The sequence below is a fragment of the Schistocerca piceifrons genome, chromosome 1 (genome assembly GCF_021461385.2).
Source record: "Schistocerca piceifrons isolate TAMUIC-IGC-003096 chromosome 1, iqSchPice1.1, whole genome shotgun sequence".
NCBI classification, from domain to species: Eukaryota; Metazoa; Arthropoda; class Insecta; order Orthoptera; family Acrididae; genus Schistocerca; species Schistocerca piceifrons.
In genome coordinates, this window is record NC_060138.1 from 905,308,011 (window position 1) to 905,320,684 (window position 12,674).

A 12,674-nucleotide genomic window follows, 5' to 3' on the forward strand; every position below is an offset into this window, starting at 1 on the left:
AGTGAAACACACAGGGACATGCATGGCATGTATACGGACCATTGTATGGACCGTAGCAATATCTCCAGGTGATGTGCATTCTTCCTAGAGGGTCGTGTGAACCGTAGCGATTCACTACGCTGCGGGTGGGCGAGTAATAGCTGCAACCCCCCAGAATGTCGGAGCTATTGAGGTAGCAATTCTGAACGAAGAACGTGAAGACAACCACAAGACCAACGAATGAAGACAAGCTTGGATCACTTAGCGTGTTACGCCGCAGAAAGACACGACTTTCTGGAAGGAGTAGTCACTGATGATGAGTGATAGGTGTACCACTACACGCCCGAAACCAATCGGGTATCTATGGAGTAGAAACATGCTGGTTCCCCAGTACGAAAAAATTTTAAGTGACTCAATCTGCTAGGAAAGAGTTGTGACAGTGTTCTACGATACAGACCGTGGGTTGTTGGTGAGTTTTCCTGAATACGCTGCAGCCTACAATAAAACTTTGCGTCACGCTCTTCGTGATAAAGGCCACATTAATGCTGACGATGTCAAAATTCTTCATGACAATGCTCGCCCCATGTTGCTGCTCTTGTTCGTGAGAAAATTGCCAAACTTGGGTGGGACGTGCTCCAGCATCCACCATACAGTCCAGACCTTGCACCGTGTAACTTTTATCTGTTACGCCCGTGAAGAAATTTCTGGTCGACCAACGCTTTGAGACTGATGCGGTAGTGAAATCAGCAGCCCAAAAAATGCTTTACACCAACCAAGAGAACCTATACAATCTAGGCATACTGAAACGGGCACCATGAGGGGAGAAATGTGTTGAAAACGTTGGTAACTATATGGAAAAGTAGGTAAAAGGTGTAGTTTCATTTGCGCTTTTGTTTTGTTTTGCTGTCTTTTAAAATTTTGTAGTCAAATTATTGTGCGTTTCTTCGAATCTTCCTTCGTAATAAATGACGAGAAAACAGAGAGTAAACTCTTTCAACTTCTTACGAAATGCTATTTCATTCAAGACAGAAATAGACGTGCAAAAGAAAGTAGAAAGAGTTAATCACATTAATAAAAGATCTGTAGATCCTTCAATACTAAGTTATGAAAATAACCTCTACTAAGTTCTAAAAAACCGTTTCGGTACCAATCATGACATACGGAAGTGAGTCTCGGATTGTAAAAAAAGACTGAACAAAGAATGTAGGCATCGTAGATGTGATTCCTAATAAAAGTAACTATTTACATGCTATCCAACACAAAAGGAAATGCCGACAACAGAGAACTGTGAGTGAATATCTCAAATGGTCAGATTAAGATCTGCTGGTACAGCTGGAAGAACCATATCACAAAAATGGCATAAAATCTTCAGAAAGATAGATGAAAAAGGGAGAAAGATCAATAACTCAACCTAGAGGACGTAACATGGAAGTGACTAAGAGATGCAGCAAGGAGAAGAGAAGAAATGAAATATCGATCGTGGGAAAACTGGAAAAGAAGGAAATCAAAGCGTTTGAGACGTCGTGTTACAGATGGATGCTGCAAATGAAGCGGATTGACAAGATAAGAAATGAGTAGTCTATCTGCAGAATCAGCGAAAATGAATACATGGCAATTATTAACAAGAGGAATGGATAGGACAGTGGGACATGTGTTAAGCTACCAGACAATGGTTTCAATGGTACTAGAGCGAGCTGCAGTTGCGGAAAAATAGCCGTTGCCACAAGTCATGAGACGAATGCATCTAAAACCAAATGTGGCTCTGTGTTCCTGTTTCTAAGCGGGTACTAGAGGGTAGTTGGTATTCTTGTATGGTGTGTATTTGCATTGTTAAGCACCAAGACAGGAATCGGAGAGAGGAAATTTTTCGAAGTCGCTACAGTCCGGTATTGCTCAAGCGCATGGAAGTAACAACGCGAGCCAGCTGCTAGGCGTAAACATGGCGACACAGTTAATCAGTCACCAAGAGTGCGACATCAACACTTGCGCGCATGAGTGCGAGCGAGCTCAGCGGAAAAGCGTAACACAAGTGCAGACCAACCTACCTCCGTTACTCTCGTAACGTTATCTAAGAAGAACTAGGTAAGACGCAACTGCATCCATCACGGGTTTGACAACGCACTTTTGATACTGAAATAATTTGATTAAGTCAGTAAAGCAGAACTGAAGACCAGTGACGACTCGTAATGACTGTAACCGATTCCGTCATTACAGATCACATGGTTCAGTAAGGCTGTTCCTTGACGGCGTAAAGACTCCATACCACTAGCCTAGTATCACTCAATCAATGGGATCAACTACATTCATGTTTCCAGAATGAGATTTTCACTCTGCAGTGGAGTGTGCACTGATATGAAATTTCCTGGCAGATTAAAACTGTGCGGGACCAAGTGCTCTACCGACTGAGCTACCCAAGCACGACTCACACAGGACGGGGTGCGAGTCGTGCTTGGGTAGCTCAGTCGGTAGAACACTTGCCCGACAAAGGCAAAGGTCCCGAGTTCGAGTCTCGCTCCAGCACACAGTTTTAATCTGGCAAGAAGTTTCTTACGTTCATGCTGTTCGCACTCGCTTCTCTCACATCTTGTGTGAGACTGTTCGAGTATTAGTCATGCTCTTGCTGCCTGATACGATGACAGTGATCCGTACCCATGAATAACTACGAGTCAGATTCCAGTACTGAAGCTGCCACTGATGTGTCGTTCACGACTCTAACAACACCATTCCAGTTCACGGCACCAACTGCTCTGAAACTACAACATCGTTCGGCTCAGATGGCCTAGTGAACCGGCGTGCAAGGACTATCATACAACACGACATCACGGCGTTTCGCATCGCAGTCAGTCTGATGGAACAACAAGGGCAATGACCTGAGGGGGACGGAGTATTCTCATATTCTCAAGAGGGTGTGTGAGCCAAACACACATGCGCCACCGTCACGGTCTCATCCGTAGCAGACCAGCCGACAACAAGCGCCTTCCGAACCAATGCGGCACCCTGCCTCATACCGAGCCACCAGCCTGGGACTTATGCAGCGATCTTCGACAGTTCTCACTCTGGATTCAACAGATTCCAATCCAGCTTACAGAGCCACCAGCCACCGCGGAGCACACAGTATTTTGAGGATTAAGAGAAGTTATATTTAATCTTATTTTATTGCGTCTGACGACGCCACACGAGTTTCTCGGCCTCCATCCTAACAAAACAGTTGAAGTTCCGAGCCCGGGAGTGGACGCTCCCTATACCATGGCAGACAGGCTTCCAGCTACATCTACAAACGCAGTTTATAGAAGCCTATTGTACGATCACTTTTTTTTTCCTTGCAGCACAATACAGGCAACCTCGTGCATTAAGCAACACAATGAACCAGCCTAACGCGCTACAACTTACCTATCGTCAGTGGCGCATGCAAGGTATACCTGAGGTTCCGCTATAGCTGAAACAAGGCATCTAATCCGAGGATAAATGCTTACCGTTAAAATATAGATAGTTACAACCTGATCGCTATTGCGCGAGTGTTTGTTACTACCCACAACAATGGCTGAAATGTAAAAAATGGTAGTAAATTAAATCTCACTATAGTCAATCATAATTTTGAATGCCAGAATCTATTTTAAGTGAATTTAGATTGCAGAGTAAGAAGGACACCAGCTCCAAAACGAGCAAAAGATAAATTTGGTAAATGACTGCAATGACTTCATAGTCGTGTAAACACCGTGCGAGAAAGACGAAGCAGCAACGGGACAAAATGCACAGGTGCTAACTTACGTATAAAAGACACGTGTTAGCTGAACATTGATATTCAGTGACGTAAGTTACCTTAATGATCACTAATAATAAGCAACTACTAGAAACACTGTACGCAAAGTGTACTGTGTTAGGCAACTCATGATAATACTGTCCGTTAGAAAAATGCTTAATCGTGACAAAACCCGTTTATCATTCCTTACTTATTACTCTTCAAATGATTGCTGTTCAGGTTAATGCAGTAAAAACTTCCATTCATGGAAATGACTGTTTTTAGTACTAATGTTACATAGACGTACTCACACAGAATCATTTGCAAAATAGACGTAAATTTCTAAAACTACTTTGGCTACAAGAAAGCCGGCATGCTTTTGTCATAGAATATGAAACTCCTTAAATCACTTTTAATTTAAGCTGATTATTTGCAGTAATAGTCCATTTCCGTTTGAACAACTGTAGTTACTACTACATCCTAACTCCTCCTCTGCCTTCACCTATACGACTGTGCGTAATTGCGCTATCGACTTTTTGTTTTTTTTTTCTTTTTTTGCTTGGTAAAAGCGTCCATGACATGGCCAAAGTGTTTGAGTGTTTACTACAATGATTTCCTGTCAACATACATTACATTTTCATAAACACTAATTGCTGACAAAATTCATTAATACATATATTTACAAAAGCATGGATAGGAAGTCGAGGAATGAAATGTGTCCCTGAGACATTTAAGTCTCTTCGTTATCTACGATAATGATCGAATCAGAAGGAGTTAATTAAAATTTGTGCTGCGACCGGGACTCGAACCCGGGTCTACTTGTTTGCTAGGCAGTATTTCTGCCTAGCAAAGAAGAAGACGGGGGTTCGAGTCCCGGGCGCAGCACAAATGTTAATTAATTTCTTCTGCTTCGATCATTATCGAGGAATTAAGTAGCTGAAAGATACATGAGGCACAGGGTTGTAGTGCTAAAGCGCCCCAATTCTGCCAACATGGTTTGAGGAAAGCTCCATGACTGCTTGTGTGTTAACACGGATCACCTAGTATGAAACCTATGAAGCACATTTAAGATGTGCTCAAACTGGACGGTGCGCTCTTTGAACCCAGTTCTGACTAATCACTGTTGCACCAGGGCGGCACCAAAAAGCTTTCGGTGGCTTGTAGCGTCCATACCACGAAGCGTGCTGTGGTCGCCAAGTCGAAGGTGTGTGCTGCTTACTATGTTGTGTCTCCACTGGTCGTGTGTGATTGTTCGGATTTTCTTTGCCTCGTGATGACTGGGTGTTGTGTGATGTCCTTAGGTTAGTTAGGTTTAAGTAGTTCTAAGTTCTAGGGGACTCATGACCATAGCTGTTAAGTCCCATAGTGCTCAGAGCCATTTGAACTATTTTGTGTGATTGTTCGAAAATGCATATTCGATGCATCAGTTAGCTTTCTCCTTGTAGAAGTACTGAAGTCTCCTTGAACCTCCCGTCTTTTCTTTTGCGATGTATTTTGTGCTTTTGTTTCGGTTAGTGTAATTTAGCAACTTTACTTTGGCATTCTTCGCTAGTGTGACTTCCTCCGTTCTCGTTTGTTGATGAAGCAACAACAAAAGTCTCTCCTTATCATGTGTTTTGCATTTCTGTTACATGTTTAAACTTTAAAGTTTGCTTTCAGTTATGAAATCAATAAATGTCACCTTTTAACGTAGTTAACATACACTGCAGATTAATCAGGTCATACTAGTCTGTTGTACTGACGACATATCAGAAACTTTTGAACAGTCACTGTATGACGCAACCGGTTTAATGGTCAAATGTGGTGTAAAGCCTGTGCAACATAAATTACACTGGTCCACAGTGGATTTCTTTGCAGAAACCGAAGTAGGCTGTCTTTATAGATCTAGATGCGCTACACACGAATGTTACAATTAAAATTGTCTCCCAGCTCAGAGCTGCAAGTTAATTTGGATTGTATTGCTGTAGTAATCGATAGAACACACGCATTAATTGCACTTACCTAGTTTATTCGCTCCGTTTCTCTGCCATCCTTTTGTGGCGGCGCATCTCTCCGTATTAACATATCGGTAGTCCATCACCCTGTGTACCGCTGTTTCATGACAGAAATGTGGTGGAACCGGACGTCCTGTTTATCACAGAATGCATCACAGTTCTCTGTGGTGAAGATCGATGTGGGAGTGAAGGAACTGAGTCTTCGGGGTCACGTCGCAGTCAGTGACGTTATAAGCATGAATGAGCTAGTCCACAAGCCTCCTGTAATTTTCGGCTCTCCTGTTTCCTACGTTACGAAAACAATGCCACGTATGCAGCTGATGACAGGTCAGAGTGGACACAAAGTGTGTGACTCTCAACACCTAACACATTTGTCGGTCAATAAATACCCCTTTGTGATCTTCTCTGTGTTGAATCGTGGAAACACCCTACGCAAATACTGAAATGCTGCTTCCATCGAGTGCACAGTTTTAACAAATGCTGCTATGAGTCTCAGCTTAACGTGTAGTGGCGGGAGAACAACTTTGTTCGGATTCACTAGAGGTTTTTCGACAATATGTTTTGAAGCACGCATCAGAGCTGTTCATGAGGGCCATTCCCTCTGTGTATAGTGTTTTCTCTCTTGTGCGACTATCCCACTCACATATGTAGCACCAATACTTACAAGGGAACCTCCCCATCGCACCCCCCTCAGATTTAGTTGTAAGTTGGCACAGTGGATAGGCCTTGAAATACTAAACACTGATCAATCAAGAAAACAGGAAGAAGTTGTGTGGAACTATGAAAAAATTAATAAAATATACAAACTGAGTAGTCCATGCGAGAGATATGCAACATCAAGGAGAATCGGAGCTTGGGAGCGCCGTGGTCCTGTGGTTAGCGTGAGTAATTCCGGAACAATAGGTCCTTCGTTCGAGTCTTCCGTCGACTGAAAATTTTACTTTCTTTATTTTCGCAAAGTTATGATCTGTCCGTTCGTTCATTGACGTCTCTGTTCACTGTAATAAGTTTGGTGTCTGTGTTTTGCGACCGCACCGCAAAACCGTGCGATTAGTAGACGAAAGGACGTGCCTCTCCAATGGGAACCGAGAACATTTGATAGCAAGGTCATAGGTCAACCGATTCCCCCACAGAAAAACACGTCTGATATATTCTATACGACACTGGTGACGGCATGTGCACCACATGACAGGAATATGTTGTCGACCCACCTAACTTGTACACTTAGCGGATGGGTAAAAAGATTCTTCTACCTTTCGGCACCAAATTTTCAACACTATTCTGTAGCACCTCATTCTAAAATCTTCTATGCCTTTCATGCCTGAATTGCTTATCGTTCATGTTTCGCTTCAGTACAGGCCTACATCCCATACAAATAACTTCAGAATTGAAACTTGCTGGCACATTAAAATTGTGTGCCGGACCGAGACTCGAACTCGGGACTTTCGTATTTCGCGGGCAAGTGCTCTTACCAACTGAGCTACCCAAGCACACACACGACCCGTCCTCACAGCTTTAATTCCGCCAGTACCTCGTCTCCTACCTTCCAAACTTCACAGAAGCTCTCCTGCAGGAGCACTTTCCCGCGAAAGGCAAAGGTCCCGAGTTCGAGTCTCGGTCCGGCACACAGTTTTAATCTGCCAGGAAGTTTCATATCAGCGCACACTCCGCTGTAGAGTGAAAATTTCATTCGACAACTTCAGAATTACTTCTTAACACTTAATTTCAAATTAGATGTTAGGAAATTCCTCTTTTTTAGAAAGGCATTACATGCTGTAACTAGTCTGTATTTTACATCCTCTCTACTTCGAAAATCATCGGTTGTTTTGCTGCCCAAACAGCGAAACGTATCTGCTACTTTTAGTGCCTCGCATCCTAATCAAATTTCTTCAGCATCGCCTGGTTTAATTCTGCGTCGTCAGGCTGTTTTTACTTTGGTTTATGTTCGTCTTGCAGCCTCTTTACAAGATGCTATTCATTCCATTCAACTGCGCTTCCAAGTCGTTTGCTGTCTCTGACTGACCTGTCACAGCTTTTCTTTCTTCTACTTGAACTTCAATTCACTTACGAATGTTCTCCTTCGTTTCCATCACTGCTTCCTCAGTGTACAGACTGAATAACACCGGGGAGAGTTTACAATCTTGTCCCACTCCCATCTCAGCTACTAGTTCCCTTTCATATCCTTAGATTCTTAATACTGTAGTTTGCTTTCATTACAAATTGTAGGTAAGCTTTCGCCCGCTATATTTCATTCCTGCTACTATCAGAATGTATTTTACTGAACATTGTCAGAAGCTTTATTTACATCTGCAAATTCTGTGAACACAGGTCTACCTTCTTGAACCTATCTCCTGAGATAAGTCGTATTGCCCACATCTTCCCAGTTTTCTCTGTAACTCTTACTGATTTTCTCGAGGTCAGCTTGTACCAATTTTTCCATTATGCCGTAAATGATTTGTGCCAGTAGTTTTCAAGCTTAACTTGTTAACCTGATAATTCTGTTATATTCATATGTGTCAGCATCTGATTTCTTTGAAATATGAATTATTACGTTCTTTGTTAGGCCTGAGGCTAGTTCAGCGGTGTCATATATCTTGCTCTTTTGTCGTGGCTGGTTCTGCTCAGAATCTCGGTAATTCTAAAGGAATATCAACTGCTCCACGGGGACTGATTCGACTTAGATCTCTCAGACCTCTGTCAGATTCTTCCCACAGTATTATATCTCCCACCTCAGCTTCATCTACTCCCTCTCCCTTAGCTATAACAGGACATTTAAGCACATTTCCCTTTTGAAGTCGTTCTTTATATTCCTTCCATCTACCAGCTTTCAGCCGGCCGCTGTGGACGAGCGGTTATAGGTGCTTCAGTCTGGAACCGCGCAACCGCTACGGTCGCAGGTTCGAATCCTGCCTCGGGCATGGATGTGTGTGATGTCCTCAGGTTAGTTACGTCTAAGTAGTTCTAAGATCTAGAGGAATGATGACCTCAGATGCTAAGTCCCATAGTGCTCAGAGCCGTTTGAACCATTTGAACCAGCTTTCGCGTCTTTGTTTAGTACTGTCTCTCATTTGACCTCTTGACACTCACACAGGTGCTTCTCCTTTCTACAGAGGCCTCTTTAACTTTCTTATAGGCGGCATGTATCTTTCTCGTAGTTACGCACCTTTCTATATCCTTGCATTTCTCGTCTGCCACTCTCCATTAGCCATTTTACAATTCCTTACAACCTCATTTTTAAACGTTTATATTCCCTTCTGCCTCCTTCTTTTTCTACATTTTCATATTTTCTCTTTTCCTCACTTATATTCAGTATTTCGCACTTTATCCAAGGATCTCTACAGGGCTTTGCTCTTTTCGTACATCAGTCTTCGCTGGCTTCTCTATATCACCAGTCAAGACTTACCATCCGTTTTCTGTTTTCTTCCTCACCCCTTTTTGATTCGGTCGTAACATAATGCTCACTTTTAAACTCCAACACCCTCTGGTTCTTTCAACGTATCCAGGTCCCACGTCTTTAACGGCATAATTTTCTGCAATTTATTGACTTTTAATCTGAAGTCCATAATTAATAAATTACGATCAGAGGGCTCTTTGGCGTTTGAATTGTTTCGCGGTTAAAATCTGCTTTCAGAATCTCTGTCGCACCATTATCAATCGTCTGAAGCTTGCCGGTGTCTTCAGGTCTCTTCTGCATACACAAATTTCCGCAATTAATTTTAAATCAAGTATTAAAGATGATTAAATTAAACTCTGTGCAAAATTTGCATTATGGTTTCCTCAGTCTCTGTTCACCTAATACTTACCTCCTCTTTCTTTTCCTACTGTCGAATTCCTCTTCCCCATCACAATCAAATTTTCATCTCCCTCAAGTATGTAAATAATTGTTTTTATGTCACCATACGTACTTTCAATCTCTTTGTCATCTACGGAGCTAATTAACACATAATTCTGAATTATTGTGGCGGGTGTTGGCTTTGTGTCTATCTACGCAACGTTAATGCGTTTCCACATTGATAGAAACAAGAAAAATAATTACAGTTTCATATGTTACTGTCTGCATTATATATATAGAGTTTTAGGATAGTACGATAGCCTAAAACGTGGAAACTTTGTGGCAATTTAAGCACCGTTGGTAACATAACCTTAATAACCAAGTATAGAATTTTAAAAAGTTATCTTGTGATTTTGGTACCAATAAATATTCTATGTGCAATGATCTGTTCGGAATATGGTATATTAATTGTTACAATGCTACCCTCCACCCCCCGCATAGGTCAGCATTGTTACATGAAGTGTAAGACAGAAAAAGTAGAGTTAAACTTTTGTGCGCCAAAGATGAGCTGACCTCGTGTTTCCTTGTGGCACACAGTTATAACACTCTAATAGTTTGCCACATTTTATGATTTTAGTTTGACCTATATACAGAAAACGACATGTCACGAAGTTTGACAATTTGGTGAGATTTATTTTGTAGTTTTCTTAAAACCCAAATAGTTATAGGCATATCATCACTGAAACAAAATATGAATCCAAAAACTAAAATTTATTAAATGTGGCAGGTAAATAAAACATTTACACACTTATATAAATATTTGTTGGGTGGAATTATATGAGACAAAAACCGGTCACAACTCTTACATTTAAGAGAAAATCTTCTAAGCAAGGTAGTCAGACTCTTACTGACAAGTTCAGTGGCATGAGGAAAAATTAAGTCACGGCACATTTAATATAGTATTCTGAGCAACTGTGTATTATATCTAAAAACGAAGTTATATGGTGAAATTAAACTTCATATTTTTAATAAACATTTATGAAGGCCTCCGATTTCATTAATGAAACCTGTTTTCTACAGTTTACGTTGCTACACCTGTTTATGCACATATGTGTGCTATCATAAAGCTATCCCCATAATCTACAGAAATAGCTTTACTCGTTCGCCAGTTGCTGTAAAGAATTTTTATAAAATTTAACTCTTCTGTACAATGATGTACACATGTAACTCATTTATATCAACTTACTTGCAATTCGTCATCCCTCCAAAGTTATCCACAATAGCAGAATCTTTCCAGGGACTCAACTAAGACCTTTTCCCACCTGCAAAGAAAATGGCATTCTGACCAGCCCGAGTGTAATTAATGTACTTGCAGCTACCAGAAAAAGCAACGTGCACTGTTGTCAAAAAGCTATAACTCAGTCACAAAGTTGAAGTTTTACGGTATGCACACACACACACGCACACACACACACACACACACACGCACACACACTAATGAGCCAGAAAATTATGACCACTGACCTACTATCGTTATAAGCCCGTCCAGACTATAGCAGTGTCGCCTGGCCAGGAATGATTGCTAGTCAGTCTTACGCACGGTGCATGTAGTATCAGTGAGTGCGCTGTCCTTGTGCAGAATAGGGAAGGCGCGCGATATATCTGAGTTTGACCGACTGTGATACCCAAAGGCTCGGCACGAGCATTTCGGAAACTGCTCGACTTGTGGAATGTTGGAAGAGTGCTGTGGTGAGTGTCTTGAACACGTGACGGAACCAATGTGAAACCATGCCCAGAGGTCGTGGAGTTGGATGGCCACCCCTCATAACAGATGTCGGAGGTCATAGGGTGGGCATCCTGGTAAAACAGCATAGGCGGCTAACTGTGACCTCCGCAGCCGACGACCCACGCATGCGCCAATGTTAACATCACGACATCAGCAACTACAACTGAAATGGGCATGTGACCATCGGCAATGGATGTTGGCGCAGTGTCAGAGCATTTCGTGGTCTGGAGAAACCCCATATCTTCATCATGCCAATGGGAGGCGCGAATCCGTCGTCTTCCAAGGGAACAGCTCCTTGACATCTGTACCGCGGGACGAAGACAAGCTGACAACGGCTCCATTACGCTCTGGGGAAGATTCACACGGGCATCCGTGAGTCCAGCGAAGCTCGTGAAAGACACCAAGACGGCTAAGCACTACCGTACAGTAGTTGCAGACACGTACGCCGCTTCATGACTCTCGTGTTTCCCGACGACAGTGGCATTTTTCAGCAAGATAACGTGCCGTGTCACAAGGCCTGGAGCGTGATGGAGTGGTTCGAGGAACACATTGGCGAGTTCCAGTTGATGAACTGGTCTCCCAACTCGCCAGATTTGAACCCAATTGAATATATCTGAGACGTGATTGATCGTGGCGTCAGAGCTCATCGCCACCTCCCAGAATTCACGAACACTGGGTGACTTGTGTGTGCAGATGTGGTGCCAACTGCCAACTCCCTCTAGCGAGCTGCTAAGGCATCATTGTTTCCATGGCACGACGCGTTGCCTCTCTTATCGGTGCCATAGGTGGACATACCGGCTATTACGTAGGTGGCCATCATGGTCTGGCTGATAACTACGGTTTTCGACGATTTAACACAGTTTAGGTAGCAATTTTAGGTGTCTAGAATTGGCTATCTGTTGCGACAACATGTGAGGTGACCTCTTGTTCTAGTAATACTTAACTGACTTAGACAACATCTGTAGATGTGAGGAAGCCAACAGTTTGAAGGTGTCAAAAGTATTGCAAAGAGAACACTTGACGTGTGCTTCGCATTGACACAGTTTCTCGGGGTACATCCATCATACAACGCAGAGGTTATTTCGTTAAGACCTTACAAATTTCGTCAAAGTTTTTTAAATCAGAAAATTTATATAACAGATGGAAAGCAAAAAAAGGATGGATTATGTAATGTAAGTGAATCTGTTATACAAATTATTTGGTGTTTCAATCTTTGAAGAAAAATGTAAAGTCTTTGTGACATCATGACAACGTTCAACCGAAGTCTGTCCACTGCAAGTGAGTAGCTTATGTACGGAATCTCCTGCACTGAAAGTACGTTTGACAATTTTAAACCATTTGCTACGTCGATTCTACAGATTTTGTGTCTTATTCAGTCAATTATTACCAGTGCAAATCGGTGTA